The sequence below is a fragment of the Triticum urartu genome, chromosome 3 (assembly GCF_003073215.2).
Source record: "Triticum urartu cultivar G1812 chromosome 3, Tu2.1, whole genome shotgun sequence".
Classification (NCBI taxonomy): domain Eukaryota; kingdom Viridiplantae; phylum Streptophyta; class Magnoliopsida; order Poales; family Poaceae; genus Triticum; species Triticum urartu.
This window is the reverse complement of record NC_053024.1, coordinates 560,497,659-560,509,739: the sequence shown is the minus strand read 5'-3', so window position 1 is coordinate 560,509,739 and position 12,081 is coordinate 560,497,659.

Here is a 12,081-nt window from a genome sequence, read left to right as displayed (position 1 = left end):
GGCTTCTGGCAGCGGAACTCCCGATCTATGTTCTGTTCTGGAAGTTTTACGATACGTAGGTATATATGGGTGCAAGGGGTATGTCGGTGGAGCTTTGGGGGCCCCACGAGGCAGGGGGCGCGCCCTAGGGGGGTGGGCGCGCCCCCCACCCTCATGGCCAGCTCCCGTATCTTCTAACGTAGAGTCCAAGTTTATCTGGTGGCTTTCCTTCCAAAAATAACTTCTCCAGTTGATTTCGTTCCGTTTCGACTCCGTTTGATATTCCTTTTGTTCGAAACACTGAAATAGGCATAAACAGCAAATCTGGGTTGGGCCAACGGTCAATAGGTTAGTCCTAAAAATAATATAAAAGTAGATAATAAAGCCCAATATTGCCCAAAACAGTAGATAATATAGCATGGAGCAATCAAAAATTATAGATACGTTGGAGACGTATCAGCAGGCGTAGAACTAGTTCGCCAATGTTATAAGTTTTGGCCTGTACTTCTCTGCTTTGGTATCTGCGAGCCTGTTGCTGATAAAATGTGGAACGTGCTTTGGCTACGTCGCGCTCCTCCTCCAAGATGTCCAGACTGTCCTGCTGATCGAGCTCAGCTTCTCTTTCTTTGTACATGCGCACTCTAGGTGAGTCATGAATTATGTCGCAGGGCAAGACTGCCTCTGCGTCGTACACCATAAAGAAGGGTGTATATCCGGTACTATGATTCAGCGTGGTCTGCAGCCCCCAGAGTACGGAGTCGAGCTCCTCTACCCAGTGCGTGTTAGACTCCGTTAAGGAGCGCACTAATCTGGGTTTAATGCCGCTCATTATGAGACCGTTTGCTCGCTCGACTTGACCGTTGGTTTGTGGGTGATAGACTGAGGCATAGTCGAGCTTGATGCCCATTTTGCTGCACCAGAGTTTTACCTCATCGGCCGTGAAGTTCGTGCCATTATCAGTGATGATACTATGGGGGACACCATAACAGTGTACGACCCCGGATATGAAATCTATCATCGGTCCAGATTCGGCTGTTTTAACCGGTTTGGCCTCTATCCATTTGGTGAATTTATCCACCATGACCAATAGGTATTTTTTCTTGTGGGTTCCCCCTTTAAGGGGTCCGACCATGTCAAGCCCCCAGACCGCAAAGGGCCATGTAATGGGGATTGTTTGGAGGGCGGTGGGTGGCATGTGGCTTTGATTTGCAAAGAGCTGGCAACCGGCGCAACGTTGGACCAAGTCCTGTGCATCTGCCCGGGACGTTGGCCAATAGAATCCTGTATGGAAGGCCTTGCTTACAAGAGCTCGGGCTGCGGCGTGATGACCGCCGAGTCCGGCGTGAATTTCTGCCAAAAGATTCCGCCCTTCCTCTTCGGAGATGCACCTTTGAAGGACTCCGGTAGTGCTTTTCTTGTACAATTCTCCCTCATGGACCCTGTAGGCCTTGGATCGCCGCACTATGCAGCGTGCCTCATTTTGGTCCTCCGGGAGTTCCTGTCTAGTTAGGTAGGCCAGGAATGGTTCCGTCCATGGGGCAATAATGGCCATTATTTCATGGGCTGAAGGTGTTATTTCGGTGGCGGAGCCTCCGATTGTGTCAGAGATTTCGGTATCGGGTAATTTGGCCGGGTCCAGACTGTTGTTACCGGTGTCCCCTTCCCATACTACGGATGGCTTGAACAGCCTTTCCAAAAATATGTTGGTGGGGGCGCATCGCATTGGGGGCCGATGCGGGCGAGGATATCCGCCGCCTGATTGTTTTCCCGAGCCACATGGTGAAATTCGAGTCCCTCGAACTGAGCTGACATTTTTAGGACGGCGTTTCGATAGGCTGCCATTTTAGGATCCTTGGCATCAAAATCTCCGTTTATTTGGGGTATTGCGAGGTTTGAATCCCCGCGCACCTCCAGGCGTTGAATGCCCATGGAGACTGCCATCCGAAGACCATGCAACAGAGCTTCGTATTCGGTTGCGTTGTTGGAGTCTGTATACAGTATTTGCAGTATGTACCGAATAGTATCTCCGGTTGGGGACGTCAGAACGACGCCAGCCCCTAGACCGGCTAGCATTTTAGAACCGTCGAAGTGCATGATCCAATTGGAGTATGCGCCGTACTCTTTAGGGAGTTCGGCCTCTGTCCATTCGGCAACGAAGTCAGCCAGTACTTGCGATTTAATGGCTCGGCGAGGTTTATATGTTAGGTCAAATGGGAGGAGCTCAATGGCCCATTTGGCAATCCGGCCTGTAGCGTCGCGGTTGTTGATAGTATCATTAAGTGGCACTTCCGAGGCTACTGTAATCGAACACTCTTGAAAGTAGTGTCGCAGTTTCCGTGATGCCATGAATACCGCATATGCTATCTTTTGGTAATGCGGGTACCGTGATTTGCATGGAGTGAGGATAGTGGATACATAGTATACCGGCTTTTGAAGAGGGAATTTGTGTCCGTCCGCTTCCCGTTTGACAACGAGCACCGCGCTTACAACTTGATGAGTTGCCGCAATGTACAACAGCATTGGTTCGCCGATGTTTGGCGCGGCCAGGATCGGGTTGGTTGCCAGGATGGCCTTTATTTCTTCCAATCCGGTTGTGGCCGCGTCCGTCCACTCGAAGTGTTCAGTGCGCCGAAGGAGGCGATAAAGGGGTAAAGCTTTTTCTCCTAAGCGGGAGATAAAGCGGCTTAGAGCCGCCATGCATCCAGTTAATTTCTGGATTTGTTTGAGGTCTGTTGGGGTAGCCAACTGTGACAAAGCTCGGATTTTGGCCGGATTAGCTTCAATACCTCTACTGGAGACAATGAATCACAGGAGCTTTCCGGCTGGTACGCCGAAAACGCATTTTTCCGGATTGAGCTTGATGTCATATGTTCGGAGGTTGTCGAATGTGAGCCTCAAGTCGTCTATCAAAGAGTCGACGTGTTTAGTTTTGACGACCACATCATCTACGTATGCCTCTACTGTTTTGCTGATTTGTTTCTCCAGACATGTCTGAATCATGCGCTGATATGTTGCGCCAGCGTTTTTGAGCCCAAAAGGCATTGTGTTGAAACGGAAGGGACCGTATGGTGTGATGAATGCCGTTGCGGCTTGGTCGGACTCCGTCATCTTGATTTGGTGATAACCGAAGTATGCGTCGAGGAAACACAATGACTCGTGTCCTGCGGTAGCATTAATGATTTGATCGATGCGTGGGAGGGGGAAGGGATCCTTTGGGCAAGCTTTATTGAGGTCTTTCAAATTGACACAAAGGCACCAAGATTTGTCCTTCTTTGGTACCATCACCAGGTTTGCTAGCCAGTATGGATGTTTTATTTCTCTGATGAATCCGGCCTCCAATAACTTGGGTAGTTCTTCTCCCATGGCCTGTCTCTTAGGTTCGGAGAAACGCCGAAGAGCTTGCTTGACCGGCTTGAATCCCTTTAGGATATTGAGGCTCTGCTCGGCCAGCCTGCGTGGGATTCCTGGCATGTCTGAGGGATGCCAGGCGAATATGTCCCAATTTTCGCGCAGGAACTCTCGTAGTGCGGTGTCCACAACGGGGTTTAACTGTGCCCCGATGGAGGCTGTTTTTGTAGGGTCCGTTGGGTGGACTTGGAATTTGACTATTTCATCCACTGGTTTAAAAGAGGTGGACTTGGATCTCTTGTCAAGTATCACGTCGTCCCTGTCCACTGTGGAGCGTAGCGTGATTAATTCCTCGGCCGAGAGGGCTTCGGATAATGCCTCGAGGGCCAATGCGGTTGTTTTGTTTTTGGTGCGGAGTGCTGTGTCCGGATCACTGGCGAGAGTGATGATTCCATTGGGCCCGGGCATTTTAAGCTTCATGTACCCATAATGAGGTACGGCTTGGAATATTGTGAACGCCTCCCGTCCTAAAAGAGCGTGATAGCCGCTGCTGAACGGGGCCACTTGGAATGTAATTTCTTTGGACCTGTAATTGTCCGGCATGCCGAATACCACATCTAGTGTGATTTTCCCAGCACAGCGTGCTTCCCGACTGGGGATAATTCCTCTAAAGGTTGTGCTACTTTGCTCGATGCGGTTCCAGTCTATTTCCATCTTTTGAAGAGTTTCCTCATAAATGAGGTTTAGTCCGCTACCGCCGTCCATGAGTACTTTGGTGAGCCGAAAGCCGTACACGATTGGACTGAGGACCAGTGCGGCAGGTGCTTGGGCTGTTCAGAATTTGGGTTCATCACTGGCATTGAAGGTAATAGCCGTGTCACTCCATGGATTTGTTGCTGCTACGTGGCAGATTTCGGCCGTGCTGCGGAGTGTTCGTTTGCGCCTATTATTTGACGCAAAGGTCTCGAACACTGTTAACACCGTATTGTTATCCACTGGATGGTGCTCTGTGGTATGTGGGATAAGAAGATCCTCACCACTTTTGGCCACCTGCCGGAGTATCCAACATGCTCTAAGGCTATGTGTTGGTGTTATATTCGCCGTGCTATGAATTTTGCAGGGTCCGTTGAGCCATCCCTCCAGTACGGTTCCTTGCCATGTAGGGGGCTTTTGCTTTTTGGTAGTTAACTTGGGTGTATTGTGATAATGCACCCTTTTATTTCGGACTGGGTTTGTGTTCAGGGCCGGATTATCCCAAAAGTTTGTTTCAGTTTTCCAGGCACTTCCCATCGCACAGTACTTTCGTACTATGGACGCCAAGTCAGCGAAGCGTTTTATCGCATGGCGATTTATGGCGTTAAGGATTCCCTTGTCCGTGCAATTATTGTAGAAAAATAAGATTGCGTCTTCCTCGCGACAGTCCTTAACCTTGTTCATCGCAAGGAGGAATCTGGCCCAGTAATGATGTATTGTTTCGTGGGGCTCTTGCCTGATATGGGAAAGATCGCTTGTGTTTGGGTGGGTGGGTGGAATTAGATCCGAACCCCTACCCGATCTGGGATCCAGGGGCCGAGGAGTTTCCAATTTTGGAAGTTCCGGTTCCGGGGTGTTACCCGCTAATCCTGGTCCGCTGTCTGACTCTAAGTTCAGGGATTGGATGTTGTCCTCCCACGAACGGCCGTCCGGCTCGGAGAGCTTGGGAATCTGGACATATTTGGTCCTCAGGATAGAGGAAAGGTCGCTGCATTGTTCCTCCACCACTGCAATATGATGGGTGACCGGTGGAGAGTTAATCTCCCTTTGATCGGGTTTAAGCCCAATCTGATCATAGTCCATAGCGACTCCCAAGGTGGCGATACGATCCAAGAGGTCATTTAAGGAGGAGAGCTCCATTGGATCCATCTGTTTGGCGAGTGCTGATTTGATGTGGAGGCTATTTTCGATGACCTGAGAGTTCATCGTCGGCGTGGCGGCCGAACGGGCGATCATGATGAACCCGCCTAATCGGAGAGTTTGGCCGACAGGCAAAGCTCCCCCAACAGTAATACCATCTTTAAAGACGAGACGAGACATCCTTCCTTCTGGCGACGACATAGAGGAACTCTCAATGAAAGCACCAATGTCGGTGTCAAAACCGGCAGATCTCGGGTAGGGGGTCCCGAACTGTGCGTCTAGGCCGGATGGTAACAGGAGGCAGGGGACACAATGTTTTACCCAGGTTCGGGCCCTCTTGATGGAGGTAAAACCCTACGTCCTGCTTGATTAATATTGATGATATAGGTAGTACAAGAGTAGATCTACCACGAGATCTGAGAAGCTAAACCCTAGAAGCTAGCCTATGGTATGATTGTATGTTGTCCTACGGACTAAAACCCTCCGGTCTATATAGACACCGGAGAGGTTAGGGTTACACAAGGTCGGTTACAAAGGAGGAGATATACATATCCGTATTGCCTAGCTTGCCTTCCACGCCAAGTAGAGTCCCATCCGGACACGAGACGAAGTCTTCAATCTTGTATCTTCATAGTCCAACAGTCCGGCCAAAGGATATAGTTCGGCTGTCCAGAGACCCCCTAACCCAGGACTCCCTCAATAGGGAACATCTTTCATTTTCTCTTTATCTTCTATAGTGGTCGGGCATTGAGTCTTACTCAACTTCACACCTAGTAACACAGGCAAGAACCCTTTCTTTGCTTGATCCATTTTGAACTTCTTAAAAACTTTGTCAAGGTATGTGCTTTGTGAAAGTCCAATTAAGCATCTTGATCTATCTCTATAGATCTTGATGCCCAATATATAAGCAGCTTCACCAAGGTCTTTCATTGAAAAACTCTTATAAGTATCCCTTTATGCTATCCAGAAATTCTATATCATTTCCAATCAGCAATATGTCATCCACATATAATATTAGAAATGCTACAGAGCTCTCACTCACTTTCTTGTAAATACAGGCTTCTCCAAAAATCTGTACAAAACCAAATGCTTTGATCACACTATCAAAGCGTTTATTCCAACTCCGAGAGGCTTGCACCAGTCCATAAATGGATCGCCGGAGCTTGCACACTTTGTTAGCTCCCTTTGGATCGACAAAACCTTCCGGTTGCATCATATACAACTCTTCTTCCAGAAATCCATTCAGGAATGCAGTTTTGACATCCATTTGCCAAACTTCATAATCATAAAATGCGGCAATTGCTAACATGATTCGGACAGACTTAAGCATCGCTACGGGTGAGAAGGTCTCATCATAGTCAATCCCTTGAACTTGTCAAAAACCTTTCGCAACAAGTCGAGCTTTATAGAGAGTAACATTACCGTCAATGTCAGTCCTCTTCTTGAAGATCCATTTATTCTCAATTGCTTGCCGATCATCAGGCAAGTCAACCAAAGTCCACACTTTGTTCTCATACATGGATCCCATCTCAGGTTTCATGGCCTCAAGCCATTTTGTGGAATCTGGGCTCATCATCGCTTCTTCATAGTTCGTAGGTTCGTCATGGTCTAGTAACATAACTTCCAGAACAGGATTACTGTACCACTCTGGTGCAAATCTTACTCTGGTTGACCTACGAGGTTCAGTAAAAACTTGATCTGAAGTTTCATGATCATCATCATTAACTTCCTCACTAATTGGTGTAGGTGTCGCAGAAACCGGTTTCTGCGATGAACTACTTTCCAATAAGGGAGCAGGTACAGTTACCTCATCAAGTTCTACTTTCCTCCCACTCATTTCTTTCGAGAGAAACTCCTTCTATAGAAAAACTCCGAATTTAGCAACAAAAGTCTTGCCTTCGGATCTGTGATAGAAGGTGTACCCAACAGTCTCCTTTGGGTATCCTATGAAGACACATTTCTCCGATTTGGGTTCGAGCTTATCAGGTTGAAGTTTTTTCACATAAGCATCACAGCCCCAAACTTTCAGAAACGACAAATTTGGTTTCTTGCCAAACCATAGTTCATAAGGCGTCATCTCAACGGATTTTGATGGTGCCCTATTTAACGTGAATGCGGCCGTCTCTAAAGCATAACCCCAAAACGATAGCGGTAAATCAATAAGAGACATCATAGATCGTACCATATCTAGTAAAGTATGATTACGATGTTCGGACACACCATTACGCTCTGGTGTTCTGGGTGGCGTGAGTTGCGAAACTATTCCGCATTGTTTCAAATGAAGACCAAACTCATAACTCAAATATTCTCCTCCACGATCAGATCGTAGAAACTTTATTTTCTTGTTACGATGATTTTCAACTTCACTCTGAAATTCTTTGAACTTTTCAAATGTTTCAGACTTATGTTTCATTAAGTAGATATACCCATATCTGCTTAAATCATCTGTGAAGGTGAGAAAATAACGATATCCGCCACGAGCCTCAACATTCATTGGACCACATACATATGTATGTATGATTTCCAACAAATATATTGCTCTCTCCATAGTTCCGGAGAATGGCGTTTTAGTCATCTTGCCCATGAGGCACGGTTCGCAAGTACCAAGTGATTCATAATCAAGTGATTCCAAAAGTCCATCAGTATGGAGCTTCTTCATGCGCTTTACACCGATATGACCTAAACAGCAGTGCCACAAATAAGTTGCACTATCATTATCAACTCTGCATCTTTTGGCCTCAATATTATGAACATGTGTATCACTACTATCGATATTCAACAAAAATAGACCACTCTTCAAGGGTGCATGACCATAAAAGATATTACTCATATAAATAGAACAACCATTATTCTCTGATTTAAATGAATAACCATCTCGCATCAAACAAGATCCAGATATAATGTTCATGCTCAACGCTGGCACCAAATAACAATTATTTAGGTCTAATACTAATCCCGAAGGTAGATGTAGAGGTGGAATGCCGACTGCGATCACATCGACTTTGGAACCATTTCCCACGCGCATTGTCACCTCGTCCTTAGCCAATCTTCGCTTAATACGTAGCCCTTGTTTCGAGTTGCAAATATTAGCAACAGAACCAGTATCAAATACCCAGGTGCTACTGCGAGCATTAGTAAGGTACACATCAATAACATGTATATCACATATACCTTTGTTCACCATGCCATCCTTCTTATCCGCCAAATACTTGGGGCAGTTCCGCTTCCAGTGACCAGTCTGCTTGCAGTAGAAGCACTCAGTCTCAGGCTTAGGTCCAGATTTGGGTTTCTTCTCCTGAGCAGCAACTTTCTTGATGTTCTTCTTGAAGTTACCCTTCTTTTTCCCTTTGCCTTTTTTCTTGAAACTGGTGGTCTTATTGACCATCAATACTTGATGCTCCTTTTTGATTTCTATCTCCGCAGCCTTTAGCATTGCGAAGAGCTTGGGAATCATCTTATCCATCCCTTGCATATTATAGTTCATCACGAAGCTCTTATAGCTTGGTGGCAGTGATTGAAGAATTCTATCAATGATGCTATCATCCGGAAGATTAACTCCCAGTTGAATCAAGTGATTGCAGTACCCAGACATCTCGAGTATATGCTCACTGACAGAACTATTCTACTCCATCTTGCAGCTGTAGAACTTATTGGAGACTTCATATCTCTCAATCCGGGCATTTGCTTGAAATATTAACTTCAATTCTTGGAACATCTCATATGCTCCATGATGTTCAAAACGTCGTTGAAGTCCCGGTTCTAAGCCGTAAAGCATGGCACATTGAACTATCGAGTAGTCATCAGCTTTGCTCTGCCAGACGTTCTTAACGTCGTCAGTTGCATCATCAGCAGGCCTGGCACCCAGCGGTGCTTCCAGGACGTAATTCTTATGTGCAGTAATGAGGATAATCCTCAAGTCATGGACCCAGTCTGTGTAATTGCTACCATCATCTTTCAACTTTGCTTTCTCAAGGAACACATTAAAATTCAGCAGAACAACAGCACGGGCCATCTATCTACAATCAACATAGACAAGCAAGATACTATCAGGTACTAAGTTCATGATAAATTTAAGTTCAATTAATCATATTACTTAAGAACTCCCACTTAGATAGACATCCCTCTAATCCTCTAAGTGATCACGTGATCCAAATCAACTAAACCATGTCTGATCATCACGTGAGATGGAGTAGTTTCAATGGTGAACATCACTATGTTGATCATATCTACTATATGATTCACGCTCGACCTTTTGGTCTCCGTGTTCCGAGGCCATATCTGTTATATGCTAGGCTCGTCAAGTTTAACCTGAGTATTCCGCGTGTGCAACTGTTTTGCACCCGTTGTATTTGAACGTAGAGCCTATCACACCCGATCATCACATGGTGTCTCAGCACGAAGAACTTTCGCAACGGTGCATACTCAGGGAGAACACTTATACTTTGATAATTTAGTGAGGGATCATCTTATAATGCTACCGTCAATCAAAGCAAGATAAGATGCATAAAAGATAAACATCACATGCAATCAATATAAGTGATATGATATGGCCATCATCATCTTGTGCTTGTGATCTCCATCTCCGAAGCACCGTCATGATCACCATCATCACCGGCGCGACACCTTGATCTCCATCGTAGCATCGCTGTCGTCTCGACAATCTTATGCTTCTACGACTATCGCTACCGCTTAGTGATAAAGTAAAGCATTACAGGGCGATTGCACTGCATACAATAAAGCGACAACCATATGGCTTCTGGCAGTTGCCGATAACTCGGTTACAAAACATGATCATCTCATACAATAAAATTTAGCATCATGTCTTGACCATATCACATCACAACATGCCCTGCAAAAACAAGTTAGACGTCCTCTACTTTGTTATTGAAAATTTACGTGGCTGCTACGGGCTTAGCAAGAACCATTCTTACCTATGGATCAAAACCATAACGATAGTTTGTCAAGTTGGTGTTGTTTTAACCTTCGCAAGGACCAGGCGTAGCCACACTCGGTTCAACTAAAGTTGGAGAAACTGACACCCACCAGCCACCTGTGTGCAAAGCACGTCGGTAGAACCAGTCTCGCGTAAGCGTACGCGTAATGTCGGTCCGGGCCGCTCCATCCAACAATACCGCCGAACCAAAGTATGACATGCTGGTAAGTAGTATGACTTATGTCGCCCACAACTCACTTGTGTTCTACTCGTGCATATGACATCTACCCCAAAAACCTGGCTCGGATGCCACTGTTGGGGAACGTAGTAATTTCAAAAAAATTCCTACGCACACGCAAGATCATGGTGATGCATAGCAACGAGAGTGGAGAGTGTTGTCCACGTACCCTCTTAGACCGAAAGCGGAAGCATCAGCACAACGTGGTTGATGTAGTCGTACGTCTTCACGATCCGACCAATCAAGTACCGAACGCACGGCACCTCCGAGTTCAGCATACGTTCAGCCCAATGACGTCCCTCGAACTCTGATCCAGCCGAGTGTTGAGGGAGTGTTTCATCAGCACGACGGCGTGGTGACGACGACGATGTTCTACTGACGCAGGGCTTCGCCTAAGCACCGCTACAGTGTTATTGAGGTGGACTATGGTGGAGGGGGGCACCGCACACGGCTAAAAGTTCAAACAATCAATTGGTGTGTCTCTAGGGTGCCCCCTGCCCCCGTATATAAAGGAGCAGGGGGTGCGGCCGGCCAGGAGAGGGGGCGCGCCAAGAGGAGTCCTACTCCCACCGGGAGTAGGACTCCCTCCCTTTTCCTAGTTGGATTAGGACTTGGGGGGAAAGAGGTGGAGGATAAGAAGGAAAGGGGGGCGCCGCCCCCTTCTCCTTGTCCTATTCGGACTAGGGGGAGGGGCACACGGCCCTTGCCCTGGCCGCCTCTCCTCTCTTCCACCAAGGCCCACTATGGCCCATTAACCTCCCGGGAGGTTCCGGTAACCTCCCGGTACTCCGGTAAAATCCCGTTTTCACCCGGAACACTTCCGATATCCAAACATAGGCTTCCAATATATCAATCTTCATGTCTCGACCATTTCGAGACTCCTCGTCATGTCCGTGATCACATCTGGGACTCCGAACAACGTTCGGTACATCAGAACATATAAACTCATAATATAACTATCATCGAAACGTTAAGCGTGCGGACCCTACGGGTTCGAGAACTATGTAGACATGACCGAGACACGTCTCGGGTCAATAACCAATAGCGGAACCTGGATGCTCATATTGGCTTCCACATATTCTATGAAGATCTTTATCGGTCAGACCGCATAACACCATACGTTGTTCCCTTTGTCATCGGTATGTTACTTGCCCAAGATTCGATCGTCGGTATCTCGATACCTAGTTCAATCTCGTTACCGGCAAGTCTCTTTACTCATTCCGTAATACATCATTCCGCAACTAACTCATTACCGAGAGGGCCCAGAGATACCTCTCCGACAATCGGAGTGACAAATCCTAATCTCGAAATAGGCCAACCCAACAAGTACCTTCGGAGACACCTGTAGAGCACCTTTATAATCACCCAGTTACGTTGTGACGTTTGGTAGCACACAAAGTGTTCCTCCGGTAAACGGGAGTTGCATAATCTCATAGTCATAGGAACATGTATAAGTCATGAAGAAAGCAATAGCAACATACTAAACGATCGGGTGCTAAGCTAACGGAATGGGTCAAGTCAATCACATGATTCTCCTAATGGTGTGATCCCGTTAATCAAATGACAACCCATGTCAATGGCTAGGAAACTTAACCATCTTTGATCAACGAGCCAGTCAAGTAGAGGCATACTAGTGACATAATGTTTGTCTATGTATTCACACATGTATTATGTTTCCGGTTAATACAAT